At 36.8% G+C, this 24,986-nt stretch overlaps 1 protein-coding gene across 2 annotated transcripts in view; it reads left to right on the forward strand.

Annotated features, from left to right (window-relative positions):
- The window catches only part of WDR70 (WD repeat domain 70), a 381,591-nt gene that overhangs the window by 245,299 nt on the left and 111,306 nt on the right, over nucleotides 1-24,986 (forward strand). The window lies entirely within an intron of this gene.

The raw sequence follows: 24,986 nt of genomic DNA on the forward strand, positions 1-24,986 counted from the left end.
TGCCCAGCCTGCCCATATTTTAATTGGATTTGTTTTTATTGGTTTGTTTTTCTGTTGAGTTCTTTGTATATTCTGGATATTAATCCCCTGTTGGATGAGTAGTTCATTATTCATGTATAAAAAGGCTACTGATTTTTGTATATTAATTTTGTACCCTACAAATTTACTGAATTCTGCTACCAGTTCTAAGAGAGTTTTTTTTGTTTGTTTTGTTTTTTTTGTAGTAAAGTCTGTAGGTTTTTCCATGTATAAGATCATGTCATCTGCAAACAGGGACGTTTTGACTTCTCCCTTTCTCATTTGGATGCCTTTTATATATCTGTTGCCTAATTGCTCTGGTTAGGACTTCCATTAGTATGTTGAATAAGAGTACTGAGATTGGGAGTCTTTGTCTTGTTCTAGTTCTTAGCTGAAAGCTTTTTCTTGTTCATAAGATGTCATTTGTGGGTATGTCATATTTGGCCATCATTATGTTTAGGTACATTCCTTCTATACTTAATTTATTAAGAGTTTTTATCATGAAAGGATGTTGAATTTTATCAAAAGCTATTTCTACATCTATTGAGATCATCTTACGGTTTTCATCCTTCTTTCTGTTGATATGTGTGATGTTTATTGATTTGTATATGTTGAGACATCTTGCAATCCTGAGATAAATCCCACTTGATTATGATGTATCCTCTTACTGATGTGTTGTTAGAACTTGGCTTGTTAGTATTTTGGTGAAGATTTTTGCAACAGTGTTCGTCAGGGATACTGGCTGTAGTTTTCCGCTTGTTGTTGTTGTTGTATCCTTATCTAGTTTTGGTATCAGGGTTATGCTGGCCTTATAGAATGAATTAGGAAGAATTCCCTCCTCTTTTATTTTCTGGGATAGTTTGGAAAGAATTGGTATTAGTTCTTTAAAGGTTTGGTAGAATTCAGCAGTAAAGCCATCTGGTTTTGGACTTTTTTGTTGTTGGAAGACCTTTTACTACTGATTCTCTCTCATGACTTGTAATTGGTCTATTCATGTTTTCTTTTCCTTCTGGGTTCAGTCTTTATAGATTGTATGTGTCCAGGAATTTGTTCATTTCCTCTAAATTTTCAAATTTTTTGGCATATTGTTGTTCATAGTACTCTCTAATGATCCTTTGTATTTCTATGGTGTCCATTGTGACATATCCTCTTCCGTTGATGATTTTTTCAAATTTGAGTCTCCTCTTTTTTTCTTTTTTTCTGAGTTTCACTAACGGTTTGTTGATTTTGTTTATCTTCTCAAAGAACTAACTTTCTGTTTGATCTTTTGTATATTTTTTAGTATCTCTCTTTAGGGTCTCACTCTGTTGCCCAGGCTGGAGTGCAGTGGCTAGATCTTGGCTAATTGCAGCCTCAGCTTCCTGGGCTCAGGTGATCATCCTGCCTCTGCCACCTGAGTAGCTGGGACTACAGGCATGTGCCACCATCCCTGGCTAATTTCTGTATTTTTTTGTAGAGATGAAGTTTCACCATGTTGCCCAGGCTGGTCTCAAACGTGTGGGCTCAAATGATCCTCCTGCCTTGGCCTCCCAAAGTGCTGGGATTATAGGCATGAGCTACCACGCCAGGCCTCAGTCTCAATTTTGTTTATTTATGCTCTGATTCTTTTTATTTCTTTTACTAATTTGGGGTTTGGTTTTTTTTTCTTCATTTTCTAGTTCTTTGAGGTGCACTGTTAGGTTTTTTATTTGAAATCTTTCTATTTTTTTGGCATAGGCATGTATTACTATAAACTTGCCTCTTAATACTGCTTTTGCTGTGTGCCATAAGCTTTGGTACATTGTGTTTCTATTTCCATTTGTTTCAGAAATTTAAAATTTCATTCTTAATTTTGAGTTTAACCTATTGGTTGTTTAGAAGCATTTTGTTTAGTTTCCATGTATTTGTATAGTTTTGAATGTTCCTCTTGTTATGTCTAGTTTTATTTCATTGTGGCAAGATAAGATGCGTCATATCTCGATTTTTAAAAATTTATTGAGACTTGTTTTGTGCCCTAACATATGGTCAGTCCTGGAGAGTGTTCCATGTGCTGCTGAAAAGAATGAAGTTGTTAGGTGAAATATTCTGTAAATGTCTTTTAGGTCGGTGGTACAGTTTGTGTAGAAACAAGGTCTCACTCTGTCACCTTGGCTGGAGTGCAGTGGCATGATCATAGTTCACTGCAGCCTTGAATTCCTGGGCTCAAACGATACTCCTTCCTCAGCCTCCTTAGTAGCTAGGACTATAGGCACATGACATCACAGCCAGCTTATTTTTTATTTTTTGTAGAGACAGAGTTTCACTACGTTGCCCAGGGTTGTCTCAAATTCCTGGCCTCAAGTGATCCTCTGCCTTGACTTCTCAAAGTGTTGGGTTTACAGGCATAAGCCTCCATTTCCGGCCTGTGGTGCAGTTTAAATCTATGTTCCTTTGTTGATTTTCTGCCTACATGACCTGTCCAGTGCTGAGAGTGGGGTGAAGTTCCCCACTATGTATTGAAGTGTTCCCCACTATGTATTGAAGCCCATTTTTCCCTTTAGATCTAATAATGTTTGCTTTATATATCTGGGTGCTCCTGTGTTGGATGCAAATATATTTACAATTGTTACATTCTCTTGCTGAATTGATCCTTTTATTATTATATAATGTACTTTTTTGTCACTTTATGGCTTTTAACTTGAAGTCTATTTTGTCTGACATAAGCATAGCTACTCCTGCTCACTTGATTTTCATGTGCATGACATACTTTCAGGCTAAGTGCATCTTTATAGCTGAGGTGAGATTCTTGTAGGCAGAATATGTTTGGTCTTGCTTTTTCATTCATTCAAATAGTGTATATGTTTTAAATGGGGGAATTTAATCCACTTACATTCAAGGTTATTGATAGGTGAGGACTTACTCCTTTCATTTTATTGATTTTCTGGTTATTTTGCATATCCTTTGTTCCTTATTCCCTTATTGTTTTTATGGTTAGGTAGTTTTCTCTAGTGATAAGGATTGATTATTTTCTCTTCTTACTTTTGTATCAGCTCTACCAGTGAGTTTTATAGTTATACATGTTTTCATGATGGTAGTTATTGTCTTTTCACTTCCAGATGTAAGACTCCCTTGAGCATGTCTTGTGAGACTGTTCTAGTGGTGATAAATTCCTTTAGTTTTTGCTTCTCTGTTGGAAGATTTTATTTCTCCTTCATTTCTGAAGGATAGCTTTGCAGGGTATAATATTTTTAGCTAGCAGGGTTTCCCCACCCTTGCTTTCAGTACTTTGAATATATCATCCCATTCTCTCCTGGCCTGTAAGCTTTCTGCTGAGCTATCTGCTGTTAGCCTAATGGAGATTCCCTTATTTATGATCTGACTCTTTTCTCTTGAATGCTTTTGGAATTCTTTGTCTTTTACTTATTACAATTTGACTGTGTTGGGCTCCGGAGAGGACCTGTTTGGGTTGAATCTGTTTGGGGTTCTTTGAGCTCCCTGGACCTAAATGCTCATCTCTCTCCCGAGACTTGGGAAATTTTCTGCTATTATTTCATTAAATATGATTTCCTCACCTTTACCCTTCTTTTTTCCATCTGGAATGCCCATAGTGTGAATATTTGCTTGCTTAATGGTGTCTCATAAATCCTTTAGACTTTCCTTATTCTTTTTAATTCATTTTTTGCCACTGCTTCTGTTATTTCAAAAGATCTATCTTCAAGTTCAGAAATTTTTTCCTCCATTTGGTATAGTCTGTTGTTGAAGCTCTCAATTATATTTTCTATTTCATTCATTTAATTCTCAGCTCTAGGATTTCTTTTTGGTTCTTTTTTATGATAATCTACCTCTTTGTTGAATTTATTACTTATATCATAAATTGTTTTCCTGATTTTGTTGAATTATTTATCTGTATTCTCTTGTATCTCACTCAGTTTCCTTAAGATTATTATTTTGAATTCTTTTTCTGGCATTTCATATATTTCCTTATTGTGGTCTGTTACTGGAGAATTATGTTTTCCTTTGGAAGTGACATGTTTCCTTGCTTTTTCATTATTCTTGTGTCTCTGTGTTAATTTCTATGAATCTGGTGGACCAGTCGCCTCTTCCAATTTTGTTCACTAGGTGTCATAAGGAAAGACTTACTCATATAAATGGATCTTGGGTTGTTGATTTGATGGGGTGCATTGGCTTTGGTTCTAGGTGGACACAGTAGTGTAGTTGTCATAAAATTTCTTCAACTGTAGTCCATACTGGGGTCATTTGAGAGTTTCTCAGTGGCCTAGGCTGGGAGAGTTTGTGGTGACAGTAGTGCAGCTTTGCCAGGGTTGGGCTCACTGGGCTATCTCTTAGGTTGGGCATTTGTTCATGCACACAGTGGGTCAGGCAGCTTGGAGTCTGGCTCACTGGGGTTGTAGCCACAGGGATGTTACTCTAGCCAGGAGCACAGGCATGCTTGTGGTTGCTTGGCTAGACTAAGGCATGTCTGCTGGGGACGGCTCATAAGGCTGTTTCTCAGCCATGTATTTAGGCTCATGGCTGCTTCATCAGTCTGCAATGTTTCCACCAGGGGTGGCCTACAGCATTGTTTCTCAGACCGTTGTTGAGGATGTGAGGGGGTTGGGCAGGGCATGTCTGGGGAGGGAAGAGGGCACTGTGTTTCTGGATCCCTGAGTGTGGGCACTTAGCCACTCCACTGGCCCAGGGCTGTGTCAGCTGCTTGCAGACTTGTAGGCCTCTCCTGCATAGCAGAGGGCATGCAGTGGTTTGGCTAGCTCAAGGATGGATTTGTCCTAGGCAAGACTGGTAGACTTTTAGTACAATTGGGAGTGTGGCCCCAGGAGTTGGTTACCTGCTGTGTAGGACCATAGTCACAGCCAATCCTGGGCCCATACTCTGTACAGCTGGGACTGTGACATTCATATATAATGTATGGGCTTGGCATAATCAGTATGAAACCCCGGTGCTGGAGAAGTGCAGTGGCTACTGGCTCCCTGAGCAAGGAGCATTCCAGAGGTGCCTCAGGTCACACTATGGCACTCTGCTGCAATAGCTTGTCTCACAGGGGAGAGGATGCACCTTGTGCTCCTAATCTGGAGCAGTGAAACTGCATGAATTCCTGGCATTTCTCCAAATGGAGCTGAGAGCTTGTAAGGACCATGGGATTCTTCTGTTATAAGGACTGTAGGCATTTGTGGTGGCAATGGGGATTTTCTGCTTACCTTTTTCCCATGATGGAAAGTTCCCTCCGACGCCAGGCAGATCTGATCCAGGTCGGGGAGATGGGGTTATGGAGGCTATGTGCTTCCATGCTGCCCTCCTGTCATTACAGATGCATCTTCACTCCCTTGCCGCACTCCAGCACTCTCTCTTCAACACTCAAATCAAATCTTAGTTGTTTATTTGTAGCCTTGGTCCTTTTTGGTCTGGGGGAACAAATGCCAGGCATCTCTAGTTAGCCATCTTGCCTACCTTCATAGTCTTGTAAATATGTTATAGAACTAAATCAACAGAGTTTGCCCAATGAAGGCAGTTAGCTTTATTGTAATTTGATATGTAGAACTTGACCAGATAATTCACCTCCTTCTCACTGTTATTTACCTCACCATTAGTAACAATAGTGGTGATAACAATATTAGTGATAGTAGTAATAATAATTATTTTAATAACTGCTAACATTGTCTACCCACTGTGTACCAGGAATTGTTATTAATGCTTTTCAGTGTACTTGCTCATTTTATAGTTATGTGAGGTTAGTATTTTTATCCCTGTTTTAAGGATGAGTTAACTAAGATTCAGTAATTTACCTAAGGACATACAGTAAGAGGCAGGTAGATCTGGGATTTGACTCTAGGCAGTCTGGCTCCAGGGTCTGTACTTTTAACCAACATCTCTAGGGCCTCTCAGTGTGTGGGATCCCATTCATCCAGCCTAAGTGAAGGGCCATCTGAAAGGGAGTGACTCTAGAGGGCTCATTTTCCTCTACAGGTTGTTGCAAAGCCAGGGAATGTATATTATCATGGGCGAAATTGTCTGTTGGAGAATCTGTCTCATATAGAAAAATCCTACTACTTATCTGTGCACCCGCAGAGTACCAGCAGAGCCGGGTGAGTGGGGAGGAGAGCCAGGAGAGGCAGAGCGGACATACTGCAAAGATAATCTCCTGGTCCCCTCTATTACAGTTAATAAGGATCAAAATGGAATACAAGTTGAAGAAGAGAGGTCAGTTTAGACTCAAGTACAGTTATGCACCACATAACATTTCAGTTAATGACAGTCTGTGTATGCAGTGGTGATTCCATAAGATTATTATGTAGCTGAAAAATTTATATCACCTGGTGATGTCATAGCCATCTTAACATTACAGCACAATGGGTTACTCGTGTTTGTAGTGATGCTGGTATAAACAAACCTATTATGCTGCCAGTAGTATAAAAGTAGAGCAGATACAGTTATGTATAGTAAAAAATACTTGATAATAAATGACTTACTGGTTTATGTATTTACTATACTATACTTTTAGTGTATTTTGGAGTCTACTTCTACTTATTTAAAAAAGGAGTTGACTCTAAAACATCCTCAGGTTCTTCAGGAAATATTCTAGAAGAAGGCATTGTTATCATAGAAGATGACAGTTCCGTGTGTGTTATTACCTCTGAACACCTTTCAGTGGGACGATATATAATGGTGGAAGACACTGATATTGATGATCCTGACCCTGTGTAGGTCTAGGCTAACATGTGCGTTTGTGTCTTAGTTTTTAACAAAAAAGTTTTAAAAGTTAAAAATTTTTAATAGACAAAAGTTTTTTGAGTAAGGATATAAAGAAAGAAAATATTTTGTATAGCTATACAATGTATGTTTTATGTGTTATTACAAGAGTAAAAGTTTAAAAAAATTAAAAGTTTATATACTCAAAAAGTTACAGTAAGCTACAGTTAATTTATTATTGAAGAAAGAAAAACACTTTTAATAATTTTAGTATAGCCTAAGCTTACTGTGTTTATAAAGTGTACAATAGTGTACAGTAATGTCCTAGACCTTCACAGTCACTAACTACTCAGTCACTCACTAACTCACCCACAGCAACTTCTAGTCCAGCAAGCACCATTCATGGTAAGTGCCCTATACAGGGATACCATTTTTTACTTTTTATACCTTGTCTTTACTATACCTTTTCTGTGTGTATATATGTTTAGATACACAAATATTGACCATGGTGTTACAGTTGCCTGTAGTACTCAGTATAGTAATATTCTGTACAGGTTTGTAGCCTAGGAGCAATAGGCTATTCCATATAAGTCTTACTGTCTATGTCTGTATAAGTACACTCTGTGATGTTCACATAATGAGGAAATCATCTAACGAACACATTTCTCAGCACTTGTTCTCATTGTTTAGTGACCCATGACTATAATTAGGCAAGGAGTGACTACCAGAGTTTTTTCCCCTTCACTGTATTTCCAAATGCTACCTCTTAAATTGACTAGAAGTACTTCAAAATTTTGTATCTGTTTCTCTTAAGGAAAATAATATGTCAAGCCCATGTACATTGAAGGAAGTAATTTATTCTATACTATATTACTGAGATAGTGAATCAAGATTATAGAAATGGTGTAAAATTAAAACATTTTGCTGAGTTTAAATGGCCGTAACTTAAATGGATTTTTTTTGTCATTCACTAGATCTAGCCAGATGACATATTACTATTTTAATTTTTAAACTTAGGAGGTTTGCCTATAAACCATTTATTAGCAGAGCAAGCTTTCTAAATGCTATGAGTTAAAACATATGGAGATACTAAAGATACTTGAATGGAGCTTGAATGTCTTCCCACACATAAAATATGTGTCGCAAAGAGGAAAATATATTTTAGACATTTCACTGAATAGTAGTTTGAAGTTAACAGCAAAATACATGATAGGCATTATTTTTATATTGATAAATTAAGAATACTTTTGTTAAACAAGATATAGTAAGCCAAAAACAAAGCATTCCCTACTATATTCCTAAATCTACATGCTTACACAGTACTCCTCTTATATAAACCTGACACATATAGGGCTGTGTGTAGTTCAAGTTTGATAGTGATCACCAGTTTGTGTGGAGTTCCCCATTTATAAAGGTAGACTTGGACCAAGTGATTCTATCTTATTCTACAGGAGAATATATTTCAATATTTTAAAAACGAGTACATATGGCCAGGTGCAGTGGCTCACACCTGTAATCCCAGCACTTTGAGAGGCCTTGGTGAGCGGATCATGAGGTCAGGAGATGGAGACCATCCTGGCTAACACGGTGAAACCCCATCTCTACTAAAAATACAAAAAATTAGCCGGACATGGTGGCGGGTGCCTGTAGTCCCAGCTACTCAGGAGGCTGAGCCAGGAGAATGGTGTGAACCCAGGAGGCGGAGCTTGTAGTGAGCCGAGATCGCATCACTGCACTCCAGCCTGGGTGTACTCCATCTCAAAAAAAAAAAAAAAAAAGAAAAAAAAAAACTAGTACATATTTTGTGTTTCCTGATTATCTAAGAAGACTTTATTAAGCTTTGCTTGCTGTACTCTGTATGTTACAAAAACAGTGGATAGATTAAATATACTTTTTCAAATGCATCTCTAACCTTACCTCACACATCTCTAACCTTACCTCTTTTGGTGGCATCGGAGTGGTGTGATATGGCGAGGGAAGTCTATGATCAGACTTACATTTTTTAGAAATGACTTTGTTCTATAAGGAAGACAGATTGGAGGAAGTAAGGCAATAGGCAGGAGGTCAGTTCAGAGATACTGGGTGAGTCCAGTCTTAAGTGAGATGATGAGAACCTCAACCAAGTATGTGGAGTGAGAATGGAGAACAGAGATTGTACTAAAGTGATATTAGGATATAGGACACATACACAACTTGGTAAATGTTTATATGTAAGGAATTTAGGATGAGTTGTTTATGAGAATAAGTAACTGGAGACCCAGGCTACCTGTCAAGATAGGGAGATTTGCCCATGAAAGTCGGGGGACAGGGAGGGCTGTAATGAATTGTTTTGGATGTGTTGAGTCACAAAATTCTCAGGTCCATATCCAACTCAGTTGAAAAGTAAATGAATTAATTTACTAATTTTGGGGGCTTGTATCCATGCCTATTAACCTCTTTCCCTAGATCCTAGCTAAAAATTTGCCCAAATTTTTTTGACTTGAGGCTGGATTTCTGTTTGCAGAACCTCACTGAGGTCTGATTTTTTTCCTCTACAGTTCCCTTGTCTTTTCATGCCTTGACCCTGTGCCTCTTTTACCTATATTACTACTTTGCTTAGGACCTCTGGCCCATGTTTAACTAGCTTTCTTCCTGCCTTACTCAACTTTGGATCAAACTTCCTTCTGGATGCATATCCTTAGTGAAATGGCACAGTTATCCTCAGTAGAGATGCATTTCTCAGTATGTGTGTGGACTAATTTTGATAAGGGTTAGGAGAGGACCCTGCACTGTAGTGTAGAAGAAGAGCACTGTACTAACTTTTGTGCCACTGCTGCTTCAAAACTAGCTGTTTAAGGTAAAGTGCTTGACCTCTCCTTGCCTCAGTTTTCTGTTCTGTAAAATGAGTAGATTGGGCTAAAGGACCTCTAAAATTCTACCTCCAGCTTCAAAAATTCTTTTTAAAGTTTACATGTGCAGTATTTGACTCTGCAGAATTGGATTTGGTAGAATTGTGGTCACAAAAGAAAATTCCCAATGAATTTTTAAAAATAGATAAATATTTGGTGTAGAAGTTAAATGGACAACTGAATCTCAGTGAGAAAAATTTCATTAAAATTAAACTGAAAAGGAAAAAAATTGGAAATGGTTCATTTGTGTAGTAAAGATAATTGACAAAGGAATTACGTTACCCTGATTGAGCTCACTCTGGAATATATTTTCTCAGTGATTGATATGGTTTGGCTGTGTCCCCACCCAAATCTCATCTTGAATTGTAGTTCACATGATCCCCATGTGTCATGGGAGGGTGGGAGGTAATTTAATCATGGGCACGGTTATCCTCATGCTGTTCTTGTGATAGTGAGTGAGTTTTCACGATATCTGATGGTTTTATAAGGGGCTTTTCCCCCTCTTCACACTGCACTTCTTGCTGCTGCCATGCAGGAAGGATGTATTTGCTTCTTCTTCCTTCTGCCATGATTGTAAATTTCCTGAGGCCTCCTAGCCCTGTGGAACTGTAAGTCAATTAAACCTCTTTCCTTTATAAATTACCCAGTCTCTGGTATGTCTTTATTAGCCACACGAGAATGGACTAATACAATGATATTAGTCAAGTTGGGATAATTTGTTTAACAAAATGATGGGGACATGTCAGAAGGACACAGGAGCTAACTGGGAGGAGCTCCCTATGACCGAATCTGGGGCAAGTCTGTGAACTATAACCCATAGAATAAGTTAAATATCATGAATCCATACTGATAGAAATAATAAGTAGATAAGAAACAACTCTTCCTTACAGTATAATTCCAATTAATAAATGTAGAACGAAGAATAGAAAATCACCATGAGGCAGATACCATAGTAACACTTACTGTAATCAGGAATCATTAATGGATGCTAAAATTAGTTGAGCAAAGCTCTGATGAGAAGCAGGATATTTACATAGTTTCAAGGTATTTCCTCACAAGATATTTATCAGCTACAAAGGGAGAATTAATAACTTTACACTGAAGAAACCTGCCAGATACCACCTTAACAAAAACATTAAAGATAACATCACCTGTAATAAGACATATTGACATCATATAAATCTTGATATGATGCATATGAAGGCATAACAACACTTCTGTTAGATTCTTACAAAAATGTATAGCCTTAACCTAATAATGAGAAAACACCAGACAAACCCAACTTGAGAGATAGTCTGTAAAATAACTGGCCACTAGTTTTCACATGTCAAAATCATGAGCTATCCTAGATTGGAGGCGACTAAGGAAATATGACAACTAAATGCAATGTGTGAGATCCTGTATTTGATGTGGACTAGAAAAAAAAGCACATTAGTAGGAAAACTGGTGAAATTGGAATGAGGTCTGTAGATTAGCTAATAGAATTCCGTCAGTGTTACTCTTCTGTTTTTTTGATAATTATATAATGATCATGGTAGATGTTAACATTAGGGGAAGCTGTGATATGGACCTCTCTAATATTTTTAACGACTTTTTGGTAAGTCTAAAATTGTTTTAAAATAAAGAATTTTAGGCCAGGCACGGTAGCTCACGTCTGTAATCCCAGCACTTTGGGAGGCTGAAGCGGGGGTATCACTTGAGTTCAGGAGTTCGAGACCAGCCTGGCCGACATGGTGAAACCCTTTCTCTACTAAAAATACAAAAATTAGCCAGGCATGATGACAGGAACCTGTAATTCCAGCTACTGGGAGGCTGAGGCAGGAGAATCGCTTGAACCTGGGAGGTGAAGGTTGCAGTGAGCCAAGATCGCCTGGGCTACAGAGCAAGACTCTGCCTCAAAAAAATAAATAAATAAATAAATAAATAAAAGATTTATAAATAGTATTTTAATCTTAAACATGTTTTTGAAATACCCTTGGTGTCAACATAGCAGGGTTAAGTCAGCTCACATAAGCCCTCATGTCACACACCCACATGCTAACCTGAAAATGCCAAAATTAATAGATTTTGAAAATTTTGAAAGAGACAATTTTAGGACATCAAGAAGGTCTGTTTAATAAACGAAGGGGTAAACTTTTGGTCTTTAACATTCCTGAAGATTACTGAAAGCTTAAGAACATGCACAGGGAGCATATATACGTATAAATGACTAAGCTTTTGAGAGTCACCACCTGGAAGACAATCACGTCTCCTGATGCCACTAAATGGATTGTAGAGCACATAATTCTTGGAAGTGGAGCACAGTTCTCACTACAAAAGCCAAGAATGGCAAACACTCACTTTCTTGGCCTCTTTGTATTATGAGAATGCAGGTATGCAACCTAGATTTGGCCAATCAATTCCATGTACTCTGGGCTTTGATTCAGGAGCTAGTGAAAGGAGAGAATATATTCCTTTGTGGCAGCAGGAGTAGTGGCAACATCCAATTTTCAGGGGTAGCAATGCCACTGACGGTGTCATATCCAGCATTCTGGAGTGTCAGTGGTGCCCTCCAGCCTGGTTCTGAGTCTGGAATCTGGCTGGGATCCAGGATGTGCCAAGCCTTCTGTATTCTCATTTATTTTCTGAGCCTGATTATATAGCCTCTCCAGCAATTTCGGGATCTGCTTCCCATTCTTTGCCTAATTTCACTTTATACTGCAGTTGAGAATGCCATCTGATCTGTATCCCTATACAAAAAGTTTAGATATTATTCCATTACAATGAATTTATGTTGTAAGAGTTATTATATTGTTCAGCACTTCAAGTTTTAATTTGCTTTTATATGTATTATATTGAGTTAAAGAATTTAGTTAAGTCATTATAGTGCAATGGTTAATAGTGTGGACTTTGGAAGTACACCTGGATTCAAATTCAGGCTCTGCTGCTTATTAGGTGATTGAGTTTTTATGGTTATAAAATGGGGGTAATAGCAGTACCCACCTCCGGACTTGTCAGGAGGACCAAATACATGCACGCACGCACATGTGCGCACATACACATAAAGAGCAGTACTTGGCAAGGTAGTAAGTTCTGTGTCTCAGTATTAGCAGTTATTATTTTGATTCTCATATCAACTTAGAAGTTTATATATGTTTGTTTTCTGGTTGATGTTAATATGTCAAGTTCTCAAACTCCCTTCATGTTAGCAATACCATTTCTTTTGGTGAACCTCTCTAGTATGTATTTTATAGAAGAAAGTTCACATTGATCTGAGATCAGAGATCAGATTTTGTTAATTGGTATATTACTGAATTAGCTCTGTTATTGACAGTTATTGGGATCTGTACATCATCTGAGGTTTTGGCTGATTTGCTTACAAGGAAAAGTGATAACTGACAGCTCAGACTTCAGAAGGAGAAAGGTTTATTGTTTTCAAAAGCAAGACTACAATATTAGCTTCAATTATCTTTAGGTATTTCTAGAATAATTTAATATACCATGGTACTTAAAAGGAAACAAAAATGTCTCTAACTTGATTAAGTAGATTTTTTAAGCCTGAGGAGCAAAATTAGACTATTCACTGGCTGTCCAAGGGATGAGTAAATCAGAACAGTTAGAAGAAATGGAGAACATAAAAACAAACCCAGAGTGAGTATTTATTTAAATAATGAACAGTAGCATCATTGTGTCAGAGCTTTGAAATTCTTTCCCTAGTTGCTTTTTTGAGTATTATTCCTTTAAGAATTGTAACAATATGATAGAAAAACCTGAGAAATTTCCTGACAATTTTACACATTCTGATCATGTGATTAAGACTCAGTGAAGCAGTTTTTGATTCTTTCCCGGTGGATATGGAGATCATTATCTATCTCTGAAGACTCGTCAAAACTTACCTCAAAGTTTTATTGTAGTCAGTTAGCAGTCTATAAAAGGAAAGACAGAATTCGTGCTGAAAATGCTGGTAAGACAGGAAGAAGTTTAAAAATTACTCTCTAAATACTTTTCCTGTCTCATTTGTTGATCCAGGAACTCTGATCTGTGAACCTTATTTATGCATGAATGTTTTTAAATCTTAATTCCTTTGTTGTTGTTGTTGTTGTTGTTGTTTTTTGCTCTTAAGCTCTTTCTGGTCTAAGTTTGTTGTACAATTCTGCCAACGGCTCTGGCCTTTTACATGTTAGTTGGTGCCAGTGTCATCTGTTTTGGATAATAAGCTCCTTGAGGGCAGTGACTCTTTTGGCTTGGTTTCTATAACACTCTTTGATGGTGATCATAATGACTAAGTGGTTTGTTCCATTGATTTAAAATATATCCTTGACTTCTGGTTAGCATATTCTGAGAATTAATAGTATGGCAACTGTTTCTCAATAGTCATTTACTTTTAAATTGCCTGTATCATATTAAAATAAAACAATAGCTGGTATCTGTTGATCATTGCCAGAAGTGGTTTGAGCACTTTAAATTTATTATTTCATTTAATTTTCACCACATTTCACTGAAATTGGTGTTATTATTATTCTCACTTCACAGATGAGAAAACTAAGGCTTAAAGAGATTAAGTAACTTGCCTGTTTTACAACTAGAAATATTATAGCCAAGAAACCCAGGTGTGTCTGATTTCAAAGACATTGCTTTCAACCACTGTATCATAGTTTTCTTTGAGCCCCTATGGACATTTGCAAGTGATTCTTTTATGTCTCTGAAGTCTATATTTTAAAGTTTTTTTTATACAGTGCTTACAGAGAGTTACCATGATTGTAATAGTATAGCGTTGAAAAATGAGCGTTTCACTGATTTGTCTTTATTAAGAGCAAAAACTTCTTTAAAAATTCCTCAAATACCTTTTCCACATATCTAACATTGAAAAACCTGTTGTTTCAATTTTTAATGCTATTTGGACTGTGGGAGCGAACATTCCTGACGGTTGCTGTCAGTGCTGATACATTTTTTATTTCCATGATAATTCTTCTGTAGATACGTGTTACTCTTTCTGATGTGGTGTTCACTAGTTTTTAATAAATAGGCTATATTGTGTGTGGTTTTTTTCACTGAGAGAACGATGGAGTTAAAAATAATCACAATAATAATTTTAAAAGAACATGCTGACATTTAGATCTAAAGACTTTCTCCTCTAAAGTCTTAAAAGTAGGTCATACTTTGGGTTTAAACTCTGAACAGATAACTTGCTCTCTGTGTTAGCTTACCTTTTGATCTTAAAGCAGCATTTATTCTTAACTTCAGTAAATTTTAAATTGTCCTTCCAAATTTGGAAATTCTGTATGAAATGAAAAATCACCAGTCATTTAAAGGAGAAAATTAAAGAAACAAGTTTGGTACTTTTCTGTTCTGTTTCCTTGAAGAATTGGAACTTTTCTATCAGTGATCTCAGCTAGAAATATGAGACAGTTAAAAAAATACAGCAGTTCATCTTCACTTGAATAAAATTAAGGTTTGGGTAGCATCCGTAAATTCTCTATAGGTTAACCAGACGATGGTGGAAAAAGAGAATGTCTGTAGGTTACAGCCTGCCTCACTGAGTTAGCATAATCGTCAGTTCACTTGCTTCCCAGTACTCTATTCATTACAAGAAAACTGCTGTGGATCTTTGGAACTATTTTTCCTCAGCTCTATGATCACTACAAACCAATGACCTTTAGCCTTTTCTCTTTTATTTCCCTTATTCACAGCATGCTTTTTCTCCCCCTGACACAATTTCACTCTGTCACCCAGGCTGGAGTGCAGTGGCACGATCTTGGCTCACTGCAACTGCAACCTACCCCTTCTGGGTTCAAACGATTCTCATGCCTCAGCCTCCTGAGTAGCGGGGATTATAGGCCTATGCCACCATGCCTGGCTAATTTTTAGTAGACAGCGTTCTGCCATGTTGGCGAGGCTGGTCTCGAACTCCTGACCTCAGGTAATCTGCCCACCTCAACCTCCCCAAGTGCTGGGATTACAGGCATGGGCCACCACACCTGGCCACATCGTTTTTTTGTTTTGTTTTGTTTTGTTTTGTTTTTTAAGACAGACTCTCCCTCTGTAACCCAGGCTGGAGTGCAATGGTGTGATCTCGGCTCACTGCAACCTCTGCCTCATGGGTTTAAGTGATTATCCTGCCTCAGCCTCCTGAGTAACTGGGATTACAGACATGTGCCACCACACGCTGCTAATTTTTCTATTTTTAGTAGAGATGGGGTTTCTCCATGTTGACCAGGCTGGTCTTGAATGTCTGACCTCAGGTGATCTGTTCACCTCGGCCTCCCAAAGTGCTGGGATTACAAGCATGAGCCACCATGCCTGGCCTCACATGCTTTCATATACTTAGATTTTCTTCTCCAGCCTATCTTGGCCTAATACTTCCTAGTTCCTGTAAGTATAAACATTAGGCTCATTTCTCTGCTATAGGTACTGGTGACTGAAATACTTACTTTTGCATACTGATTATTTTTCTGTAGTAGCATATTTTAGATACCAACTATTTTAGAAAGGTCTATTCTGTGGCCAAAGAGAGTTGATGGGTTTGGGGTTGTAATTAAATGTTACTTTAAAAGTTTTAGATGTAGTAACTGTAAAAAATAATACAGGATTTGATTTACATACACCTATAGGAATTTTGAAAGGATGATTGCTGTAAGTGTGGTACCTGTTTACTTAGAGTGGGTATCCTTTAATAGTATAAACTTCCTACACTTATGCAAGTTTAACAAGTGTTTCTTTTGATATCAACTAACTGGTGATGATTCATTTCACATTTTAGCTCTCTTAGCCCTCTGATACCATCCCTCACCCTCACCCATAATACCCTGTCTGCTCTTCTGCTCCCTTCTATATTAACTCTATTTTTTCTTTCCAAATGCTTAGTAAGTTTGTTCTTCCCTTCCTTTCTTCCATCTCTTCATCTTCTTATTGACTGAAGATAGTAATTAAATTCTTTAAGTTTAGAAAATGAGAATATTTATATTTGACATTACATATTTTAAAAATGTTTTTAATTTTCATGGGTACATAGTAGGTGTATATTTATGGACTACATGAGATACTTTGATACAGGCATATAATGCGTAATAATCACATCAGGGTAAATGGGATATCCATCACCTCAAACATGTATCCTTTCTTTGTGTTACAAACAAATCAGTTTGGCGAAAGCTCCAAACTATTCTACATAGTGTTTGTACTGATTTACATTCCCACCAACAGTATATGAGTGTTCTCTTTTCTCCACATCCTCACCAGCATTTATTTCCTGTCTTTTGGATAAAAGCCATTTTAACTGGAGTGAGATAATATCTCATTGTAGTTTTGCATTTCTCTGATGATCAGTGATGTTGAACACCTTTTCATATATTTGTTTCTCATTTGTATGTCTTCTTTTGAGAAATGTCTATTCAAGTATTTTGCCCATTTTAAAATTAGACCATTAGTTTTTTTCCAGTACAATTGTTTGAGCTCCTTACCTATTCTGGTTACTAATCCCTTGTCAGATGGGTAGTTTGCAAATATTTTCTCCCATTCTGTGGGTTCTCTCTTCACTTTGTTGATTGTTTGCTTTGCAGAAGATTTTTACCTTCATAAGATCTCATTTGTCTATTTTTGCTTTGGTTACCTATGCTTGTGCGGTATTGCTCAAGAAACCTTTGCCCAGACCAATGTCCTAGAGGGTTTCCCTAGTGTTTTCTTGTAGTAGTTTTATAATTTGAGATCTTAGACTTAAGTCTTTAATTTTTTATTTGGTTGTTGTATATGCGTAGAGATGGGGTCTAGTTTCATTCTCTGCATATGGATATCTGTTTTTTCCAGCACCATTTATTGAAGAGACTATCCTTTCCCAAGTGTATACTCTTGGCACCTTTGTCAGAAATGAGTTCACTGTAGGTGTGTGGATTTATTTTGGGGTTCACTATTCCATTTCATTGATCTATGTGTCTATTTTTATGCCAGTACCTTGCTATTTTGGTTACTGTAGCTTTGTAGTGTAATTTGATGTCAGATAATGTGATTTCTCCGGTTTTCTTCTTTTTGTTTAGGATAGCTTTGGCTATTCTGAGTTTTTTGTGGTTCTATATAAATTTTAGTAAAGTTTTTTTTTTCTATTTCTGTGAAGAATGTCATTGGTATTTGATAGGGATTGCATTGAATCTGTATATTGCTTTGAATAGTATGGGCATTTTAACAATATTGATTCTTCCAATCCATGAACATAGAATATCTTTCCATTTATTGTTGTCTTCTTCAGTTTCTTTCATCAGTGTTTTATAGTTTTCATTAGAGGAATTTTTCACTTCTTTGGTTAATTCCTAGGTATTTAGTTTTTATTTGTAGCTCTTGTAAATGAAATTACTTTGTAGATTTCTTTTTCAGATTGTTTGACGGTAGCATATAGTAATGCTACTGACTTTTGTATGTTGATTTTGTATCTTGCAAGTTTACTGAATTTGTTTATCAGCTCTAATAGGTTTTTGATGGAGTCTTTAGGTTTTTCCAAATGTAAGATTATATCATCTGCAAACAAGGATAATTTGACTTCTTCCTTTCCAATTTGGATTTTTTTTTTTATTTTTTCACTTGTCTAATTGCTCCAGTATTATATTGAATAACAGTGGTGAAAGTGAACATCCTTGTTGTGTTCTAGATCTTGGAGGAAAGGCTTTCAGTTTTCCCCCTAATCAGTATGATACTAGCTATGGGTCTGTCTATATGGCTTTTATTGTGTTGAGGTATATTCTTTCTGTACCCAGTTTTTGGAGGGTTCATATCATGATGGGATGTTGAATTTTATCAAATGCTTTTTCAGCACCAATTGAAATGATCATATGTTTTTTGTCCTCCATTCTGTTGGTATGATGTGTCATTTTGATTTGCATGTGTTAAACTATCCTTGCATCACTGGGATAAATCCCACTCGGTCTTGATGAATGATCTTTTTAGTGTGTTGTTGAATTCATTTGCTGGTATTTTCTGGAGGATTTTTGCATCAACATTCATCAGTGATATTGGCCTATCATTTCCTTCTTTTATTGTGTCTTTGGTTTTGGTATCAGGGTAATATTAGCCTTGTAGAATGAGTTTGGAAGTATTCTCTTCTCTATTATTTGGAATTGTTTGAGTAGGATTGGTATTAGTAGCTCTTTAAATGTTTGGTAGAATTCAGCAGTGAAGCCAGCAGGTCCCAGACTTTTCTTTGCTGGGAAACTTTATTATGGCTTCATCCTATTATTTGTTATTGTTCTGTTCAGATTTGGGATTTCTTCCTGGTGCAGTCTTGGTAAGGGTTATGTCTTTAGGAATTTATCCATTTCTTCTAGATTTTCCAATTTATTATATAATTGCTTATAATAGCTGCTAATGATCCTTTGAATTTCTGTAGTATTGGTTGTAATATCTCTTTGTTTATTTTTTATTTTTTTATTATTATACTTTAGGTTTTAGGGTACATGTGCACAATGTGAAGGTTTGTTACATATGTATCCATGTGCCATGTTGTTTTGCTGCACCCATTAACTCGTCATTTAGCATTAGGTATATCTCCTAATGCTGTCCCTCCCCCTTCCCCCCACCTCACAACAGTCCCCAGAGTGTGATGTTCCCCTTCCTGTGTCCATGAGTTCTCATTGTTCAATTCCCATCTATGAGTGAGAACATGTGGTGTTTGGTTTTTTGTCCTTGCGATAGTTTACTGAGAATGATGTTTTCCAGTTTCATCCATGTCCCTAGAAAGGACATGAACTCATCATTTTTTATGGCTGCATAGTATTCCATGGTCATCATCACTGGCCATCAGAGAAATGCAAATCAAAACCACAGTGAGATACCATCTCACACCAGTTAGAATGGCCATCATTAAAAAGTCAGGAAACAACAGGTGCTGGAGAGGATGTGGAGAAATAGGAACACTTTTACACTGTTGGTGGGACTGTAAACTAGTTCAACCATTGTGGAAGTCAGTGTGGCGATTCCTCAGGGATCTAGAACTAGAAATACCATTTGACCCAGCCATCCCATTACTGGCTATATACCCAAAGGACTATAAATCATGCTGCTATAAAGACACATGCACACGTATGTTTATTGCGGCACTATTCACAATAGCAAAGAGTTGGAACCAACCCAAATGTAATATCTCTTTTTTTATTTCTAATTTTATTAATTTGGGTCATCTGTCTTTTTTTGTTAATTGTTTTTGTTAGTCTGGCTAAAGGTTGGTCAATTTTGTTTATCTGTTTAAAAATCAACTTTTCATTTCATTGATCTTTTGTATTCTTCATTTCAATTTTATTTATTTCTGCTCTGATCTTTATTATTTCTCTTCTACTAGTTGTGGGTTTGGTTTGCTCTTGCTTTTCTTGTTCTTTAAGGTGTATCATTAGGTCATTTATTTGAAGTTTTCTTTTTTGATGTAAGTGCTTATGGCTATAAATGTTCCTCTTGGTACTGCTTTTGCTGTATCCCATAGGATTTGGCATGTTATATTTCTGGTACCATTTTTTTTTTTTTTTCAAGAAATTTTTCAGTTTCCTTCTTAATCCCTTCATTGACTCACTGATCATTCATTAGCATGTTAGGTTGTTTCATTTCGATTTCCATGTATTTGTATCATTTCCAAATTCCCCTTGTTGTTGATTTCTAGGTTTATTCCATTGTGGTCAGAGAAGATGTATGATATTATTTCAATTTTTTGAATGTTTTAAGACTTGTTTTGTGACCTAACTTGTCTATTCATGAGCTAACAAAAAGTGTATCTGTTCTGCAGCCGTTGGACAAAATATTCTGTAGATATCTATTAGGTCCTTTTGGTCTACAGTGCAGATTAAGTCAGATGTTTCTTTATTGAAAATCTGTCTGGAAGATCTGACCAGTGCTGAAAGTGGGGTTTTGAAGTTTCCAACTATTATTGTGTTGGGTTTCTCTCTCTTTAGCTCCAGTAATGTTTGCTATATACATCTGGGTGCTCCAATGTTGGGTGCATATATATTTACAATTGTTATATCCTCCTGCTGAATTGAACCCTTTATCATTATGTAGTGACTTTCTTTGTCTCTTACAGTTTTTTGTCATGAAATCTATTTTGTCTGATATAAACATATCTATTCTTGCTCCTTTTTGGTTTCTGTTGGCATGGAATATCTTTTTCCATCCTTTATTTTCAGTCTCTGTGTGTCTTTGTGGATGAAGTGTGTTTCTTGTAAGCAACAGGTCATTGGGTCTTGTTTTTCATCCATTCAGCCAGTTTGTATCTTTTGATTGGAGAGTTTAGTCCATTTACATTCAATATTATTGATAAGTAAGGAATTACTCCTGCCATTTTTAATTAAAAAAAATTTTTTTTGTGTTCTTCTCTTCTTTCCTTTTTTCTTTCTTTTAGTGAAGGTGATTTTCTCTGGTGATATGTTTTAATTCTTTGCTTTTTATTTTTTGTGTATCCATTGTATGTTTTTTGATTTAAGGTTACCATGAGGCTTGCAAATACTGTGACATTTATAACCCATTATTTAAACTGGTGGCAACTTGACACTGATCTCATAAATAAACTAAGAAACAAGCAAAGAGAAGACCAATAAACTCTACAATTTAAGTTCATCCCTCCACTTTTTAGCTTTTTGTTTTTACTATTTATATTTTTTGTAGTATGTCTTGAAGAATTGTTTTTGTTATTTTTGATTGGCTCATCTTTTGGTACTTTACGTACCACAGTTGCAGTGTTTTAATATTGTATGTTTTTTGTGTACTTACTATTACCAATACCTTTAGATGATTTCCTACCTTTTGAGGATTTCTTTTTTGCTCATTAATATCCTTTTCTTTCAGATTGAAGAATCCTTTAGCATTTCTTGTAGGACAGGTCTAGTGTTGATGATGAAATTCCTCAGTGTTGTTTGTCTAGGAATTTCTTTATTTTTCTTTCATGTTTGAAGGATATTTTCACCGTCCATACTATTCGAGGGTAAAAGTGTTCTTCCTTCAGCTCTTTAAATGTCATGCCACTCTCTCCTGGCCTGTAGAGTTTCCACTGAAAAGTCTGCTGCCAGGCATATTGGAGCCCTGTTGTATATTATTTATTTCTTTTCTCTTGCTCCTTTTAGGATCCTTTCTTTATCCGTGACCTTTGGGAGTTTGATTATTAAGTGTCTTCTGCTCTTTTTTTAGGTTAAATCTGCTTGTTGTTATATAACCTTCTTAAACTTGAATATTGATATATTTCTCTAGGGTTGAGAAGTTCTCTGTAATTACCCCTTTGAATAAAGTTTTTACTCCCATCTCTATTATTTTTTAACCTCCTCTTTACGGCCAATAACTCTTAGATTTGCCCTTTTGAGGCTGTTTTCTAGATCTTGTAGGCATGCTTCATTCTTTTTTATTCCTTTTTTTCCTCTGACTGAATATTTTCAAATAGCCTGTCTTCAAGCTCACTAATTCTTTCTTCTCCTTAATCAGTTCTGCTGTTAAGAGACCCTGATGCATTCTTCAGCATGTCAGTTGCATTTTTTCAACTCCAGAATTTCTACCTAATTATTTTAAATTATTTCAATCTGATTGTTAAATTTATGTGATTTAATTCTGAATTCCTTCTCTGTGTTATCTTGAGTTTGAGTTTCCTCAAAACAGCTATTTTGAATTCTCCATCTGAAAGATTACATATCTCTGTCTCCAGCATTGTTCCCTGGTGCCTTACTTAGTTTGTTTGGTAAGGCAATGTTTTCCTGGGTGGTTTTGATGCTTGGGGATTTTTTTTGGTGTCTGGGAATTGAAGAGTTGGGTATTTATTGTAGGCTTGTAGTTTTGGCTTGTTTTTACCCACCATTCTTAGGAAGGCTTTTCAGGCATTTGAAGGGACTTGGGTATTGTTATCTCTGTTTTTGGTCACTGTAGTCATATTTTCATTAGGGGGCACCCCAAACCCTGTAATGTGGTGGCTCTTGCACACTCATAGAAGTACCACCTTGGTGATCTTGGATAAGATCTGAAGGAATTCTCTGGATTATCAGGCAGAGACTTTTGTTCTCTTTCCTTACTCCCAAACTTACTCTGTTTGTTTCTCCTAAACAAACAGAGTCTCCCTGTGCTGAGCTGCCTGAAGTTAGAGGAGGGATGGCACAAGATGCTTGTGGCCACCATCACTGGGACTGTGCTTGATCAGACCTGAAGCTAGTACAGCATTGAGTGTTTTACATGGCAGCAGGCAAGAGAGAGAGTGTGAGGGCACAGGAAAAACTACCATTTATAAAACCATCAGATCTCATGAGAAATCGGTATCATGAGAACAGCATGGAGGAAACTACCCCCCATAATCCAATCACTTTCCTCCCTCGACACTTGGGGATTACAATTTGAGATGAGATTTGGGTGTGGACACAGAGCCAAGCCATATTAGGTGTTATATGGTATTTTATTATTATTTTGTAGGCATGTTCTTTATCTGTGTTGGGAAGAAGTCTTATATAGGGTGAGGCTCAGCCATTTTGTATATGTTAAATCTAATGTAAAGATAATGCAGATAAACTTGCAAAGTATTTTAATGTATTTTACTTCCAAATTATAGGATGCTTCAAGATAGCCTCTGAGCTCTATGAAAGCAGAGGTTTTTACTTGTCTTGGCTGGGCTCTATCTCCAGCTCCAAGCCCTTGGGTTCTGTTCCTGAAAGACACCATACCATGTCTTTCAGGCATGTCAACCTTCCTTCTGTTTTTATGCCAAATATCCTACTGTTTTCATCTAAAACATAAAGAGTGATGATCACTATGATTATCTCAATATTGAGTTAAACTGCTTAATAACTTTTAAAAAACAGTTTTATTTTCCAGAGACAGAGAACTATTCTTTTAGTGGTAATCTCTTGGTAGTTCAGTTGTTAGAAGTCACCATAAAATAACACCAACAAACATGGTCTTTACCAATCTTGTGCCATCTGGAGTTTATGGATAAAAATTGTGGTTGGGGACATATCTTTGGCTTTAAATAAAACAACACTGTCAAGTTGAGTACTTCCCACTTCTTTGTAGTTTGTTGTTCATAGGATTTTGAATTATGGCTAAAATAAGTTTGTCTTCTTTAAGGAAGGAAAAGTAAATTGAGTTTTCAAATGTGAAGATCTTATTCCATTTATAAAAATGTTCATTTGGAGCAAGAATTGTCTCTACCATTTTTTAACTTTCATCTCTTTTAACATTCATTGATCTTATTGAATTTTACTTCTTATTAGTTTAAGACACTAATTTTTCATTAATAACGTTGTCAGTGGACTCACTGATTTTCAAAATGATCTTTAGAAATTGTTTAGGAATGACGTAAAGCTAAACAGTGTTAATTCTGAATCATAAGCCACCTAATTGCATCTTTCTGTGCCCAACTTTGTAAGATCAAACCAAAATAAGATATTAAAAAGGGTGCTGTGTGTACACTAGAAAAGATTCATGTAGGAAAAGGTGCCTGGACTAAGATGTATAAGGCAGGCAGAGAGGAGAGAGGAAGGTTCTCAAAGTAAAGGATAGCTTAGGTAAAGATATGAAGTGGAAGATGGAAGTCTTTCCAAGAGATAGTGACCATTCAGCTGTATCTAGACCAAAGGATTTTCACTGGGAGAGTAGGAATTAACACCAGAAATATAGGTTGGAAGAGTATGAGTATCATTGTGCCTGCTTTTATTTATTTACTTACTTATTTTCCTGAAGGTCTGTACATATAGAAGTAACATGTTCAACAAAAAGTTTTAGGAATATTAATTTGGTGAGGCATACAAGATGGGTGGGATGAGAGCAAGGGGATTGCTTCTTCCTTTATTCGGATTATCATAACAATTGAGATGAAGGGAGGGGGAAGCATCATGGAAAGTGGGACTTGTGATCTTGAGCAGGTCAGTTAAGCTTTCTGATCTTTTGTGGTTTGCCTCTGGACTATAGATGTGATACAAGTATCTTTTCTGATTGTCTCACTGGGTTGTCGTAAGCATGAAAAGTTATAGTACACATATAAGCACTTTGTAAACTGTGAAGCTCATACACATTCACGATGTTATTATTATCATCATTTATTGGCAGATCAGGGGGTTTGTAGAACATTGTTACTAGTTGCTGAAAGAAAGTATTGGGCCAGGCGCAGTGGCTCACACCTGTAATCCCAGCACTTTGGGAGGCCAAGGTGGGTGGATCACGAGGTCAGGAGATTGAGACCATCCTGGCTAACACAGTGAAACCTCGTCTCTACTAAAAATCTAAAAACAAAATTAGCCGGGTGTGGTGGTGGGCACCTGTAGTCCCAGCTACTCAGGAGGCTGACGGGGGAGAATGGTGTGAACCCAGGAGGCGGAGCTTGCAGTTAGCCGAGATCATGCTACTGCACTCCAGCTTGGGCGACACAACGAGAGTGCATCAAAAAAAAAAAAAAAGAAAAAGTATTGGATGTGAGAGACAGATGATGTCAAGGACTACTTGGTAAAGAGT

The sequence above is a fragment of the Nomascus leucogenys genome, chromosome 6 (genome assembly GCF_006542625.1).
Source record: "Nomascus leucogenys isolate Asia chromosome 6, Asia_NLE_v1, whole genome shotgun sequence".
In the NCBI taxonomy this organism is placed as follows: Eukaryota; Metazoa; Chordata; class Mammalia; order Primates; family Hylobatidae; genus Nomascus; species Nomascus leucogenys.